Source organism: Halichoerus grypus, chromosome 6, assembly GCF_964656455.1.
Source record: "Halichoerus grypus chromosome 6, mHalGry1.hap1.1, whole genome shotgun sequence".
Lineage (NCBI taxonomy): Eukaryota > Metazoa > Chordata > Mammalia > Carnivora > Phocidae > Halichoerus > Halichoerus grypus.
In genome coordinates this window covers 110,702,789-110,719,272 of record NC_135717.1, presented here as the reverse complement: position 1 = coordinate 110,719,272, position 16,484 = coordinate 110,702,789, and the positions used below count along the sequence as shown (strand labels likewise).

Below are 16,484 nucleotides of genomic sequence, written 5' to 3'. Positions count from 1 at the left end.
TATTTTAAACCCTAAACAACCAAGTACACTTTTTCCAGGTGAAAAACAGATGTCTATTTATAATTTATAAAGTTATACAGTTCTTTATTTGGAAAATAATTATAACTCTGGCTTTATAACCAAACCTGATGCCTGCACTTGGTTTGCTTTTCCCAAGTCAAAGCTTTACATTGTGATGTAAACCTAAGTTTCAGACTCCTGCTGTTTGATGAGTAAGTCAAGTTCTAGTTCAGGCTGAAATGCATCTCTATAGTCAGTGTGACTGATAAAAAACAAAAGGAAATTGTAACTTTATAGGAGGATCCTAAATTGCTACATCACTTTGTTGGAACTAACAAAAAACATATTTTGCCATAGAAAGCATTCACTTATTAATAAAATATTGACCATCTATATCCTAGGCACTGAGCTACAGAAATTTAAAAAAAAAAAAAAAAAAAAAAGACCTATTTCTTACTCCTGTGGAGTTTTATAGCCTAGTTGGAGAGATTTGAGTAGGAACTCAACTATAAAAAGATACCCTTTTTTATTAGCCATCTTACACTGAAAATTCACTTTTTCTTTACTAGATCTGTTACATTGTCTTTCATTTTTTTGGCTGTAGTTTGCAAGCCTAGTTCTTAATAAGACTATGGGTTGCTTTCTTGGAGTTTTGTCCCAATTAGGAAAGCAAGCTCCTGACCACTTAATTAGAGGATTAAATTGTAATGGCATTTGTTTCTGAGCACAAAAGTTTTATTTTCTTACTCATTCATCAATTCATTAATTCACAAAGCATTAAACATTTGTGCTAGGTATCAAAATACCTAAAATTATTTCAATCATATTTTCTATTTCAGGGGTCAGCAGACTATGGCCCATGGACCAAATCTGGCCTATTGCTTATTTTTGTAAATAAGTTTCATGGGAACACATTTTTATTTTAGGTATTATCTATGGCTGCTTTTGATACTACAGTTATTGCAATAGAGACTGGCCCTTAAAGTCTGAAATATTTACTATTTCGCCCTTTTTGGGAAAAGTTTGCTGACCCCTTATTTAATAAACATGATGCTTTTTAAATTTAGCATAAAATGTACCTAAAGTTATAGACTATTAGAATTACACATATTCATTTGGGGTCATTTTTAGATGTTTTTGATATTTTAAAACATCTTACAAGGTTTATCAACCTTCTCCACATATTCACTAGGGTATTTAGACAATTTTTTTTTTCCAGTTTTGAGATATACTTGGTGTGTAACATTGTGTAACTTTGAGGTGTACAGTGTCACACAATGTTTATATATGGTGTTGGAAGGTATCTAGTACTATATTTGAATATATTCGTGTCATGCTCTCTATATGTAAATGATATTGTAAGTGAAAAGAACCTGAATGTTCAGTAAAGTTCTGTGTATAGATAACTTTTTCAATCTCACAAAAACCAATAACCAAGAAAATGACCACAGTTACAAAATAGTAACACAGAAGTACACAAGTCTTCATTGTTTACTACGTTCCTGTTCCGAAAGGAGCTCATTGAATAATTCAGTCTTTGCACTAGTGAGAAACTGTAATGTCTTTTTTTTTTCATAAATTGAAGGTGAAATTTTAAAAATCACAATGTTTATATCAGAGTTTTTGCAAACTTATTTATTCACATTTTATAGGTATAAAGTACATATATATTAAAGTGCCTGGATTTCTTTTATTATATGAAGAATTTTATTCCTTAAATTAGCCTTTTATATTAAAAGGGTTTAAGGGATCTGAAGTTTTTTGTTGTTGTTGTTAAAACTAGATATAACCTTTTACCTCTTTGTGTTGCTACATATTAGCCAAACTTCAGAATACCTCTTATTAACATATCAGATTAATATTCTTTCAAGGGTAACTTTAATTTCAGCAGATCCTACTCACTAGGTTAGAAAATTACAGTGTGTGTATGTATACATATACATATATGAACAACATGATATCTCAAACATTTCATTTTAAAGCAGAATTATAAAGTGTTAAATCATTAAAATGTAACTAGGAAGAAAGTTGTAAATATGCATTTAAATTTTCTCCATCTTGTGGAAAATCTTGTATTGTAATAATTTATAAGCATGATTAAGGAAATAAACCTTAACCTATGTCTGTTAATTTAATGACTGTATTTTTGTGATTAGTCAATGTGAAATGACTGTATTTTAACCCTTGTTTATTAATGACATGTGTTGTGGCTTTGTGCTTTGCATAATTCATATGCATGTTGTATTTTTACTACTTCGATCAATACCTAAAATGTTTTAAGTCCCTGAACAGATCCTGTATTGTAATGAATCCCTCTTTTCTCTTGGTGCTGTTTTTCTTAAATTAACAAACTATTAATTTCTTATTAAACATTTAATTGCTGAATAGTGTATGTTTTCATAATTTGAGTATTTAAGCTATTGTTATATTTTAAATCCATTAGAAACTAACATTCGTGTTTAAAAACATAAGATCTATTGTTTAGATACCAATTTTAAATACTAGAAAAATTTATATTTTATAAACAATAAAAATCTATGATGTAAACTTATTTATTGGTAAGGTAAAAGCTCATGACCAAGATAGTCTTTAAAAGGTGAGTAGAGTGCTTGCTTTGGCAGCACATATACTAAAAGGTGAGTAAAAGTTTTATTTTTCTCTTCTCTCTCATATATACTAAGGAACATTACATATGTAATCAAACAGTTCTAGCAAATGCTCTTTAAGTAAATTTATAATAATTTCTTTATTTTCCCATTAAGTCTCATTTAGCTGATTCATTTTCCTAAATGCTTTTATTCTCTACCTAGAATGCAATCATGTTTGGTATGAAAATGTGTATTCCATTGTGTTCTGGGGTTAATGATGATCCCAGAGAATTAAAGAGCATATTTTTTTCCATTAAGGATTGTTTTTTTCCTCCAAAAATGAGAAAATTCATTTAAAAAAATGAAAGCTTAATACTTGAATCTTCTAGATTCTAGTGCTTTCCCCAAAGTGTTTCTTTTTAAAATGTATATACATAGGCACTATACTAAATCTCTAATATGATACGATGGAATGCAACAAACAGAAGCACTTTTAGCAATGAGCATGTGGTAGCAGCATACACCCAGTAAATCTGCAGTTTGTCACCTTCACAGTTTTGTGTAACAAAAAAACATTGAAGGTCTGAACTTGGGTTGGGAGGCTCCTTCCACTGTAGCTCTCACTGAGGATGAAATGCATTCGGGAAGAAACTTGTTACTGCCTCTGTTGCTCATAAGGCCAGGAGTAGCCAGGGAGGATGGTAATGTGTGGGGAAATGGTTTCAAGAAACTGTCAATTCTTTGTGGAGTGTAGAACTCAGTAAAACTATTTATAGTAATAAGTTGTTTTCTTAAATTTGGAAAAGTTATACATAACCATAGTAAAAAGCTGGAAATCTATTTTATTCCTAATTTATCATAGTTTCACATACCTTATTAGTAAGTAGTGAACTAATGTTTCCATTTATTTGTTACTCTATCTTTCTATAGTACATTCATTGACTCTCCCAAAGATGAGCATCCCCTACATGTTAGGCATTGTGCAGTGGATAAATCAGGCACAATCCCTGTGTACAAGAAGTTTGCAGTTAAGTGATGAATGTACTAAATAGATGGTCGGAATGCAAAACGGGAGTCCTCTCTGATTTCAGTAACCATATGATTTATAATATTGAGGACTCATAATACTGGGACCTTAATAGGTTGTAATTATCCAAGAATTGGATAATGAGGATGGTACTTGACAACACAATAATTCTGCCGGTTGATCTTTCTAGAAAGCCTAAACCAGTAGAATCTATTCCATTATAACCTGGCAAGAGAGGAGTGGTGTCCTAAGTCCCTGTGCTAGAATAGTTTTTTGCATAATTGCAGCATCTTCCTCCTTTATGTAGGTGGATTTCATGTCTCACCAAAAAGAACATGGACCAAGATATATGATGGTATGAAAGTAATTTTGGAGATACAAATGGGACTTGCAGGATTGAAATGTAAAACCTAGGAAAAATTTAAGTAGATAATATACTGATGAGATCAGAAGAGACTTGTGAGTGTGTTATATTGAATGAAATTAGAATGTTAAATCTAAAATAAACTCAATGTGAAATGGCAATATGCCATGTTTTTCTTTATGCATCTATATTAAAATGGACATGTTTCTATGGTAATTCTCTTTTCCCAGACATAATGCTTGAGAATGTTTAAGAATCTCTGGAAATAGATTTTTAGATGTTTTATAACCACATATTCTCAGTATTCTACAATATCTCTGTTCTCGACGATGATCCTATTTATGTAGGATATATAGGCATTGTTAATATTCATTTAGATACCATAATTTTTCTGTCACCTTTCAGTAGTTTGAGAAAACCATTTTAGTTCCTATATAATCACAGGAACAACAAAGACTTTGGCATTAATCTTGTGAAGTCTCTTTGACATTTTCTAGATAGTTGATTTCTAATCTTTTGATCATAGATAATATTTCTCAGTAACATGTTTTGAACATGTCCCCTTTTTATATTTAGACATTACAAGCTAATATATAAATGATTTATGAAACATACAAACATGAATTAGAATATTTTTTAATGAATAATTTCTTACTGAACTGTGATAGCAATCCCATTTTTAAAAAGTGGTAGGATAATGGGGACGAAGGAGTGCACTTGCTGTGATGAATGCTGGGTGAGGTGTGGAAGTGACGAATCACTATAGTGTACACCTGAAACTAATAGAACAGTTAACTATACTGGAATTAAAATTTTTAAAGAAGGATGGTGTTTCATTAGCTTTGAAAATCTTGGTTCAACACTGTCCTAGCAGTTTAAAAATCTCATTTATCCCAATTTGTCATTTCAGTAGCTTCCATAGCTGAAAAAATTACCACATGAAAATACATACCTCCATACAGAAAAGTTAATCACTGGGTGTTACTGTTGTAGATTAGTAACTGATTTTTAAATCCAATTACCAATTATGCAAAAAAAATCATCGAAACTTGTGTGACAAATTTCCATTCTCCATGATGTCACTCAGTTACTGAAAATTACTAGAATGAGATATATTTTCAGGTTTGTAATTTTTCTTTGTTGCTGTATAGTTGACACAATGTTAACATTAATTTCAGGTGTACAGCATAGTGATTCTACAGCTCTAGACACTATGCTGTGCTCCCCACAAGTGTAGCTACCATCAGTCACCATACAATGCTATTATACCATTGACTATATATCACTGTGCTATCCCTTTCATCCCCCACGACTTATTAATTCCATAACTGGAAGCCTATACCCACTTCCCTTCACCCATTTTGCCCCTCCCTCCACAGGCAACCACCAGTTTATCCTGTGTATTTATAGGTCTGTTTCTGTTAGTTTTCCTTTTAAGATTCCACATATCAGTGAAATCATATTTGTCTTTGACTTATTTCACTTGGACCCAGAGGGTATCATGCTATGTTGTCACAAATGGCAAGATCTCATCCTTTTTATGATTAATATTCCATGTGTATATATACCACCTCTTTCTCCATTAATCTATCAATGGACACTTAAGTTGCTTTTATATATTGGTTATTGTAAATAATTCTGCAACAAAGATGGGGTGCATATGGCCTTTCAAATTAGTGTTTTCATTTTGGGGGTTATAAATATCAGTAGTTGAATAACCAGATCATATGGTAGTTCTCTCTTTAATTTCTTGAGGACCCTCTATGCTGTTTTCCACAGTGGCTGCATCAGTTTACGTTCCCACCAGCAGTGCATGAGAGTTCCTTTTTCTCCATATCCTTACCAACACTTCTTGTCTTTTTGATGCTAGTCATTTTGATAAGTATAAGGTGAAATCTTATTGTGGTTTTGATTTGCATTTCCCTGATGATTAGTGATAGCGAACATCTTTTCATATGCCTGTTGGTCATCTTTGGAAAAATGTCTATTCAGGTCCTCTGCCATTTTTAATCAGATTATTTTTTTTGGTGTTGTGTAACTTTATATATTTATATTTTAACAAATAGTGTTAAAACTCAATGAAACTTTGAAAGATTTGGAAGCCATTTAAACAATTTTGTTTCAAAGCTTTAAAAATACACATGTGAAAGTTTTGATAGTTGATACATTGTTTATGGTAACAAAATCACATAATACTAGAAATACTTCCAAGTGTTTAAAAATGTTCTAAGAAGTAGTTTCCAGTTTATTTCCCGGAGTCCATAGTCTCTCATGTTTCATCTCCCCCTCTGATTCTGACCCCCTTCATTTTTCCCTTCTTTCTCCTAATGTCCTCCATGCTATTCCTTATGTCCACAAATAAGTGAAACTATATGATAATTGTCTTTCTTTGTTTGACTTATTTCACTTAGCATAATCTCCTCCAGTTCCATCCATGTTGATGCAAAAAAAAAAAAAACAAAAAAACTTTCCAAAAACCATTGCTGTCTCATCTACTCTTAAGTGTCTCCTTTAAAGGAGACGTAATGGGTCTATTTTTTAAAGTATTAGGTATTACACTCATTATAGAAAAAAATTTGGAACAAGCCTCTTTTTGTAATGGAAAAATTAGCAATTCATCTTTATGAGCCCATTTGATAATTTGAACATAACCAGCAAAACTCTGAGCCTAAAACAAAAAAAGTTTGTTGTGTCACTCATTAGAGTATTGAGTCTATACATTTAATCCATTTATCTTCCTAAGTGGACATATATTAATTGATTGCAGTTGGTACACAAAGTGGAATGGCAGAGTAATGATCTCGGTCAGGATACCTAAAGTATGTGTCAGGTTAGCATAAAAACCCATATGGTAAAGCTTATTTTAGATAAACATAAATATAAAATTCTTTTTTTTTTTTTTAAAGATTTTATTTATTTATTTGAGAGAGAGAGAATGAGAGAGAGCACATGAGAGTGGGGAGGGTCAGAGGGAGAAGCAGACTCCCTGCCGAGCAGGGAGCCCGATGTGGGACTCGATCCAGGCACTCCAGGATCATGACCTGAGCCGAAGGCAGTCACTTAACCAACTGAGCCACCCAGGCGCCCCAATATAAAATTCTTTTAAGAAATTCTGTTGGTACTACATTGAATCACCTTGCCACCTCTGAGAGAGACTTTTGAAAAACTGTGATTTAGAACCTCATAGGCTTCTATGAGGCATAAAAGTTTAGTATCCTCTCTAAAACCTCAAACTACAGTTAAGATTGGAATTACCTAATTTATTTTCATAGATACCATCTGCTTCCTGGTTGTCAAGAGAATAAAGTTGAGAAAAGATTGTTCTTAAATTCCTGCACCAATTTGTCTCAATCCTAAATCCAGCAGGATATGTTTAAGGATAAGGTACTTTATCACATCATTGTAATATGACCTTTGCATTAAGTCTCATAATCATGATATACATGTATTTGTGAGAATTAGCTGAAATATTGCAAAGTTTTTGGTAAACCACATAAATTCATTACCAGTTAACTGAGTTCTGAAGTGATCCTCTAAGACCATTCTGAATGACTTTTATTTTCCTGGACTTCTGATATTTTGCAGTTGTGACCCAGAGAAACTCAGACTTTGGAAGTAACTATGAAGGCAATGGTAGTCACTGAACTGCCAAAAAAAAAAAAAAAAAAAATCCATCGATCCACTCAAGATCATTAAGAGCCTATCCATATCAGGCACTGGGCTAGGATTTGTAGAAAACTAAAGATAAGAATGACATATTCTCCTCAAAGTACTCACAGTTCAGGGGAAATTAAATATACACACAAATAACAAGGCAGAAACATGTCATGGGAAGTCAGAGAAAGTATGCCTTCAGTTGCAGGAACTTGAAAGGATTTATGGAGGAGAATGCATTGGCCATGGTGGATAGAACTTGAGTTGGGGTGGAAGACCATTCCCTAGCAAAACCAGAGACCAAAAAAGTGGTTCATCTTGATTAATACGTTTTGGTTTGTGAGATACATGGGGTGAGCATAAGTTTAGAAATATGACTTGGGCAGTCAGAGAAAGACAAATACCATATGATTTCCCCACGTGTGGAATTTAAGAAAACAAATGTACATGGGCGGTGCAGGATAGAAAGAGGAAAACCAAGAAACAGACTCTTAACTATGGGAAAACTGATGGTTACCAAAGGGGAGGTGGGTGGGGGATGGGTTAAATAGGTGATGGGGATTAAGGAGGGGTGTTGATGAGCACTGCGTGTTGTAAGTGTTGAATCACTAAATTCTACACCTGAAATTAACATTTCACTGTATGTTAACTGAAATTTAAATAACTTGAAGAAAAAGTTGTGAGTTGGGGTCATATCAAGGAGGATTAATAAGGATCATGCTTAAGAGATTTTTAAAAATTTAAAAATTCTGAATATAAACCATTAAATTTTTGGAGTGGGTGTTAAAGCTGAGTTTTAGGAAGATTATTAGGCAATTCTCATAAGATATAAGCACATTGAAAATGACAGACTGGAGATGGGGAGTCCAAGAGGGGGCTCTTCTTAAAGTTAAGGGCGATGATTTAGGGACCATTCAGTTATTCACATATTTATAGTTATAACACTTAAATTGTAGGGTAGAAGCAGCCAGGAGGGGTATTGATGGGACTATTTTTGGTCAAGAGGTGAGATGGCATTTGGAGATGGAAGGAAAAGATATACAAGAGAACATCCTATCAAGAGCTTTATTGTCAAGAGAATAAAGTTGAGAAAAGTTATGATGGAAGCGTCTGAGATCAGTTAAGTTTGGACAATGAGAAAGTTAATCTGGAGTACTAGCATTACAAACTGCAGTTTGATGGTGCATAAACTGGTTTTACATTAGTCTTACATAAGGGAATGTAATCTTGATTTTACCAAGAGAAATGTAAACTTTAATTTACCAGAAGAATTTGGAGAGAGATCATTATTCTTAAGCCTGCTGCAATATACATATTAAGTTTATCCTAGATCTTGTGGTTAGGAGTAAGCATTGTGGCATGCCTAGGTTTGAGTTCATGGAGGGAACTTTGGCAAATTAATATTTCTAAGATTTTGTTTTCTTGGAATAAAAACAATGACTACCTAAAGAGAACATTTTTTAGGGTTAAATGGAACAGTAGGTAAGGTGGTTAGCATTACGGCCTATTACATAGAGGCTCGATGTGTTTTGCTTATTATCACTTATCCAAGAATTCTCTTTCTTCAAGGAGCTGAAAACCCAAATAGCATATTAGGCTGATAACACACTGAACAATCTGAAACAAGATCTACTGAAGAAAGTTATACTCTAGTATAAGAGAAATCAATTTGGACTGGAGACTTTTTTTAAGTAAACTTTTATGGAAATATTATATCCAACAAAATTTCAAATCAAAGTTACAGTTCAGTGAATTTTCCAAAGTGAACACGCTTGTGTAGTCAGCACCCAAACCAAGATTAGCACCCTAGAAATTCCCCCATGTACCGCATTGTAGTCACGATCCCCCCACAAGAGTAACCCCTCCTATTCAGCCATCAAATATCATAGATACGTTTGCCTGCCTTTGAACTTTATATACATAGAACTTAGATAATTTGAGAGTCAAAATATTACATCTGTGAAATTCATGTAATTATAGTTTGTCATTGCAATCTAGTAGGAATATACAATTGTATGACTTATAAATAAGCAAATATGATTTATATGATTATTCTCCAGTTGATAAGCATTTAGGATTGTTTTAACTTTGAGACTTACAAATAATGCTGTTAAGAGCATGTCTCACGTTTGTTTTTTGGCGAGCATATGTATGCAGATCTTTTGGATATGTAGACAGGAGTTGAATCTTAGTGTATGCATAGGTTTGGGTTTAGTAAATATCTGTTTTCTGAGGGTGGTTGAATGAGAATTCCAATTGTTTCACATCCTTGTCAACACTTGATATTATCAGACTTTTAAATTTTTAATCTCCCTGAGTTTCTATTAAACTTATTCAGTAGATATTTACATAGCAGTTACTGTGTGTTAGTGATATTTACAAAGCACTTGGTATGGGGGAGAACAATAGGAATGGATCAGGAGATAAGAGGTATTAGGTATTACATATCGCAGCTAGTAGAGACTAAAAAATACATTTTTGTTGTTTATAGCAGCTTTATTTACAATTGCCAAAAATTGGAAGCATCAAAAATGTCCTTTAGTGATGAATGGATAAATTGTGGTACATCCAGGCAATGGACTTTTATTCAGCACTAAAAAGAAGTGAGTTATCAGACTACAGAAGATATGGAGGAAACTTACATGCATATTACATGTGAGGCAATAGCCCAAGAGCCGATAACTTCCCTTGAATATTCCACCAAGCCTCTTTGTACTTCCGCTCTAGGAGCTGGACATGCCTAGCATCCTGCCAGCTCTGACCTGTTAATAATACCATGGTTAGTTATTTTTTCTGATCCTTTTTTGACTTCTTCCTCATCTCCTCCCATAGTTGTGTAAGGACTAATTCATATAATACAACTCATATTTCATAATATTCATAGTGGTTTTCCTTTCCAGTTTGAAACCTTACAGATACAACATAATTTTAAAACTATGTAGAAAAGGAAGGATATAATTAATAAAAATTAGGGGTTGCAGTAGTCCCTGAAAAAGGAGGGAAGTGTGCTATTGTGAAGGACATGGAAGGTTTTGGACATAATATCTCTGTCTTGACTTGGAAGGTAGATATTTTGTTTCATTTTTGTTTTATTGTTTTTATTTTATTTTTTTTTTAAAGATTTTATTAGAGAAGGCATGAGAGAGAGAACACCAGCAGGGGGGAGGGGTAGAGGGAGAGAGAAACAGACTTCCCGCTGAGCGGGGAGCCCAATGTGGGACTTGATCCCAGGACACTGGGATCGTGACATGAGCTGAAGGCAGATGCTTAACCTACTGAGCCACCCAGGCGCCCTGTTTTATTGTTTTTAAAGCATACATTTTATATATCTTACAACTTGCTGTTCAATACACTGACAGATGGATTGCTATTGCTTACTATCTGGAAAAGATTTTAATGACTGAATATGAAAGAACCAAGTATAAGTAAAAGCAAAGAAAAAACTAATATTGAAGCAAGTTGAAATGATTATTTTAGGACAAATAATTGATTTTAATTGGCTCTTAATATGAAGATTTGAAATATAAATGCATAATAATAATTAGTAATTATGTAAACTAAATATGAAACAAAAAGGCCTTTGAGAATTATAAATTAAAAACATTTTATCAGATAAAAATCTTTGAGTCACATGTAAGAATTTTACGAAGGCTAAAAAAGTTGGCCATATATAAATGCCTTTTTTTTAGCTATAAATGTTTTTATTTTTCCTTTCCAAATTTTTATTTAAATTCCAGTTAATATACAATGTAATATTAGTTTCAGGTGTAGAATTTAGTGATTCATCACTTATAACACCCAGTACTCATCACAAGAAGTAGAGATGATTGTCATAATTTATTTTTGAGACAAATGTTCGTTTTAATGGGATCTTATTTAGTAGCAAATACTATAAATTAGTTCCAAAATATAAATAATTGAATTATTGTATCAAGCAGTTAGATTTCTGTGGAACATAACTTTGGTGCAGTCATTAAAATTGTCAGAAGAATGGGGAGCCTGGGTGGCTCAGTCGTTAAGCCTCTGTCTTTAGCTCAGGTCATGATCCCAGGGTCTTGGGATCAAGTCCCGCATCGGGCTCCCTGCTTGGCAGAAAGCCTGCTTCTCCCTGTCCCACTCCCCCTGCTTGTGTTCCCTCTCTCTGTCTCTCTCTCTGTCAAATAAATAAATAAAATCTTTTAAAAAAAAAATCGTCAGAAGAAGGCTTGCCCACAGCAGAATCATTTCTGTTACTAGCTTGTAATATTTTTCAAGGTATAAACATATATTTATGGAACTTTTTTCCATTATAGATTTTATCTATCATAAACCCAAATATAATATTTGATAGGTAGAACCAGAAAGCATTTTCTATGTTTAATATTCTGTTTGGGATACCATTAAATATAGTGTAAGAATTAAAATGCGAATTATGCTCTCTAAATGGTAATGTGCTATATTTTTAGGAGAATGAAAGAATAAAAGTCAATTTGTACTGCCACATTAATAAAAAATGACTCCCTATTCTGCCACCAGAAAGAGTCCCCATTCTTCCATCTAAGGGAAAGTTCTTTAGTGTGATTCCTGGGCTTTTGGAGGACTTTCACATCTAGTAGTATGGAAGTTAATCAGGCATGGCTCCTTCCTCACTCCTGAGCATTTCTTCAGTATTAGGGACCAGGCTAAAAACAGTAGCTCATATGGGCTACTGTCTCCATGCCAGCATTTCTTTGCTGAAATTGGCAAGATCTCAATTTTAGATGAAACCAGGAGGATGCCCTTATCTATGTTGATCCACAGGACACCCCATAGTATCAGAACAACAACAAAAATTTTGAAGAAAGAGCTCTATTACATGAAGCTTTCCTTTCTGTGTTATTTTTGTACAACAAAATTCAACTCTAACTCATTCATATAAAACAGATTGCATATTTAAAAGATCTTTGTATATATTTTCTCATGTTTTTTTTTTTCTACATGGCATATACTTGTTCAGTAAACATAGATGTGGTTTCTGTTCTTAAGTTTAGAATTCTCATAATTCTTCAACATCTTTAGTGTGTGAGTATATTTTGGTAGAAAGTCTAGCTGCTTTTGCTGCCACACAATTTATATATGAAAATAATCCTAATATCCAATTTTGTTATGTTAAGATATTCCCTTTATTTAGATATTGTAGAGTAAGTCACTTAAGATTATGGTTTATATTGAGAGCTTTGGATATTTTTTTGCATTTTATGAAATTCAATATTGTCTTCAAATTTGTCATTCGAGCTATGAGAATATTTTATAGTTTGTAAGTCAAAACATAGAGAAAACTTATGAGTAAATATCACTTATACATATGGAAATGTTTTTTTATATATTTTTTAATGCTTAGGAAAACTCTACAGAACTTTTTAAAAGAAAAATTAGTTGGGTGCCTGGGTGGCTCAGTTGTTTAAGCGACTGCCTTCGGTTCAGGTCATGATCCTGGAGTCCCAGGCCGCATCAGGCTCCCTGCTCAGCGGGGAGTCAGCTTCTCCCTCTGACTCTCCCCCGTCTCATGCTCTCTCTCTATCACTATCTCTCTCAATAAATAAATAAAAATCTTTAAAAAGAGAAATTAGTTGGAAAAATTTTAGCTTGTGGTTAAGATAATAAAAAGCAGATTCTTTCTGGAAGCCTATTTTCTCAGAAACTAAGTTTTTAAAATCTGGTAATAACTTCAGGATTTCATTCAGGTAACTGATGTCATAAGAAAAGAGGTTTAAAACTGTGAGATTTATTCGATAATTCTTAAGAACTAAGGAATGACCTATTCTCCTTCTACCAAAGATGCCCCCATAATCCAGGTATGCAGAAATTTGCAGTTTCTCGGTGTGCATGGGTGGCTCAGTTGAGCATCTGACTCTTGATTTCGACTCAGGTCATGACCTCAGTGTTGTGAGATTGAGCCCCACATCAGGCTCCATGCTGAGCATGGAACCTGCTTAAGATTCTCTCTCTCTCTCTCTCCCTCTGCCCTTCTCCCCACCCCCAAGCTTGCTTGCTCTTTAAAAAAAAAAATTACATTTTCTCATTTGAGCAAACAATAGAATTTTTTTAAGTCAGCCCATTAAATACATATCTAAAGAGTTAAATTGTGATTCTTAAAATACTTGAAAAACACTGTGGTGTTTCTTTCTTTCTTTCTTTCTTTCTTTCTTTTTTTTTTTTGGTATCCCATCTTTAAAATTGGGAGAGAATTTCAATTTTCATATTCTACACAAAGCATAAATTCAATTTTCTCAACTGAAGTATACACAGTTTCCATGTCTAGTGAATCTTTCTAAAATTGGAGACCATACCACAACACAATATAGCCTACTTCTTTTCAGGAAAACTATATGATTGTTCTTCATTTTGAGCTGAAACCGTTATGTATGAAAGATTCACCTGTAATTCTCATTCTGCACACTGAAGAATGTATTAAATTCCTCCTCCACAGGACAAATATTTGAAGACAGCTGTTCTTCTGTGTTTCTGGTTAAATATATCTATTTTAACTCTTTAACCATCCCCAAATCCTTTGTTGTTACTCTTAAAATGTGACATTTAGCATCTCATTTATTAGCAAAATGGTATAGCTATAAAGAATATTGCAATCCTTGGTGTGAATGGTGCACCCAATATATACAATATTGTATCAAATTTGTTTTTAGTAGTCACCCAGTTTTTCTTATACTGATCTTACATCAGTATAAACCTATATGTGATACTGTCATTAATCATTTTATTTATCCTTAGCAGTAGATAATATTTTTAAGCCAGGGTGTAGAAGTTTGATTTCTATTCTATTTCTTTTCATTCTAGCCTCAATTCATTTACTTTTTAATTCTCATGCCTGACTTTTTTCTGTTAGTTTCAAGTTTTTATTTAAAATCTCATATGTGACTTTTAAATAAGTTCTCTCAACTTCATGTCACAAGTAAATCAGGAAGCATACTCTGTCTTCATAAAATAGCTAATAACATCCTCCATGACAGGGTGGGCCTAGGGCTCTAGAACATACCTCTAGAGACAACTCTCCAGTTTGACCTTAATCTTCATTAATGAAACAAATATCATTGCTTATAATTTTTGAATAGTCTTATTGATGTGACACATGTACATAGTTAAGAGATGGTACTAAAATGTTGATAAAGAAAAAGCTATCTCCTGTTGCAGTCTTTCCTACCCCAGAAATAATCTTTAAATCCTTCTGTTTTCTGGTATTTGCTTCCATATTTCAAATTAATAGGCTTTTTCTGCTGTTTCTTGTTGCGTCAAAAAACATTACCTATTGGTTTCATTTAATAGAGGTTGAGATTTTAATTCTCTTATATAGGCCACTAATCCTGTCTTCCAAATAAATTTCAGTTAATAGTGCTCCTTATGCCAGCGTCTATACTGTTGAGCTCTGTTCCTTTCTTATACAACTCTTTAATTTTCCTGGAGTTAATAATACCTTTGTTTAAAAAATTGCTTAGTTTTTTAAATGTCCAACCACTAGTGTTTCTTTCAAGTGCCTGAACAGGTATGTAAAATCTCCATGAACATTTTTTCTTAAATACCCAGATATTTCTTCTTTCCTAGATGCCTTGCAGACAGACACCCCCCTCCAAGATAAAATCTTCCTTCTCTGATCTGGCCTGGATGAACTTAACCTTGTTGTCCCGTTCTCTCAAAAAGTGAAAGTCATTTTACTCATCTTCAATTTTGATGACATTTTCTTGCATCAGATATTTCTTTTTAAAATTTCCTCTCTCAAACACTTTTACACATCTTCCTAAAAAAAGAAAAACAGGAGGTAACATTTTTCCATCTTGCAAACCTGAAAAGGTCTTTAATCAATCCTTGTATTTGATTAATAATTTGAATGGTTATAGAATTCTAGTTTGAGAATAATTTCCCTCAATTTTTTTCAATAATTTTTATTGAAGTATAATTAGCATACAGTGTTATATTAGTTTCCGATGTGCAATATAATTCAATAATTCCATACATTACTCAGTGCTCATAACAATAAGTGTACTCTTAATTCTTTTTATCTATTTCACTCATCTCCCCACCCACTGCCCCTCTGGCAACCACCAAGTCTCTGTATTTGAGTGTTTTTTTGTCTGCTTTTTCTTTGTTCGTAAATTCCACATATGAGTGAAATCATATGGTATTTGTCTTTCTGTCTGACTTATTGCACTTAGCGTTACATCCATGTTGCTGCAAATGCAAGATCTCATTCATTTTTATAGCTAAGTAAGATTCCATTGTATATAAACACAACATCTTTATCCATTCATCTATGGATATACACTTGGGTTACTTCCATGTCTTGGCAATTGTAAATAATGCAATAAACATAGGGGTGCATACATCTAATTAGTGTGCTATACTCCTCTGTGACTTATTTATTTTGTAATTGGAAGTTCATACCTCTTAACCCCCTTTGTCTCTTTCACCCATCTCCCACTCACTTCCCCTCTGGCGACCACCATTTTGGTCTGTATATTTAAAAGTCTGGTGTGGGTTTTTTTTTCTTTGCCTTTTTCTCTTTATCTTTTCTCTTTGTTTTGTTTCTTAAATTCTACATGAGTGAAATAAAAAAATTTCCCTTAGAATTTTTTAGACATTATCTTCCAGCATTCTGACCTATTTATTGAGAAATCTGGTGATTCTGAATTCTGATCTATGTACCATTATCTCTCTCTCTATGCTGCTGAAGCTTTTGGTATCTTCATCCCTGTCATTCTAATATTTCATGATGAGGCAACTTTGTTTAAAATTCAGTTTGCTAGTCATTTTTTAGGCCCTTTCATTAAGGAGACTTGTGTTCAGAAATTTTTTTTTATATAATTTCTATGCAATGTTTTTC

At 33.2% G+C, this 16,484-nt stretch overlaps 1 protein-coding gene across 1 annotated transcript in view; it reads left to right on the top strand.

The window, feature by feature from the left end:
* The window catches only part of ADAMTS20 (ADAM metallopeptidase with thrombospondin type 1 motif 20), a 166,944-nt gene that overhangs the window by 90,499 nt on the left and 59,961 nt on the right, over positions 1–16,484 (top strand). The window lies entirely within an intron of this gene.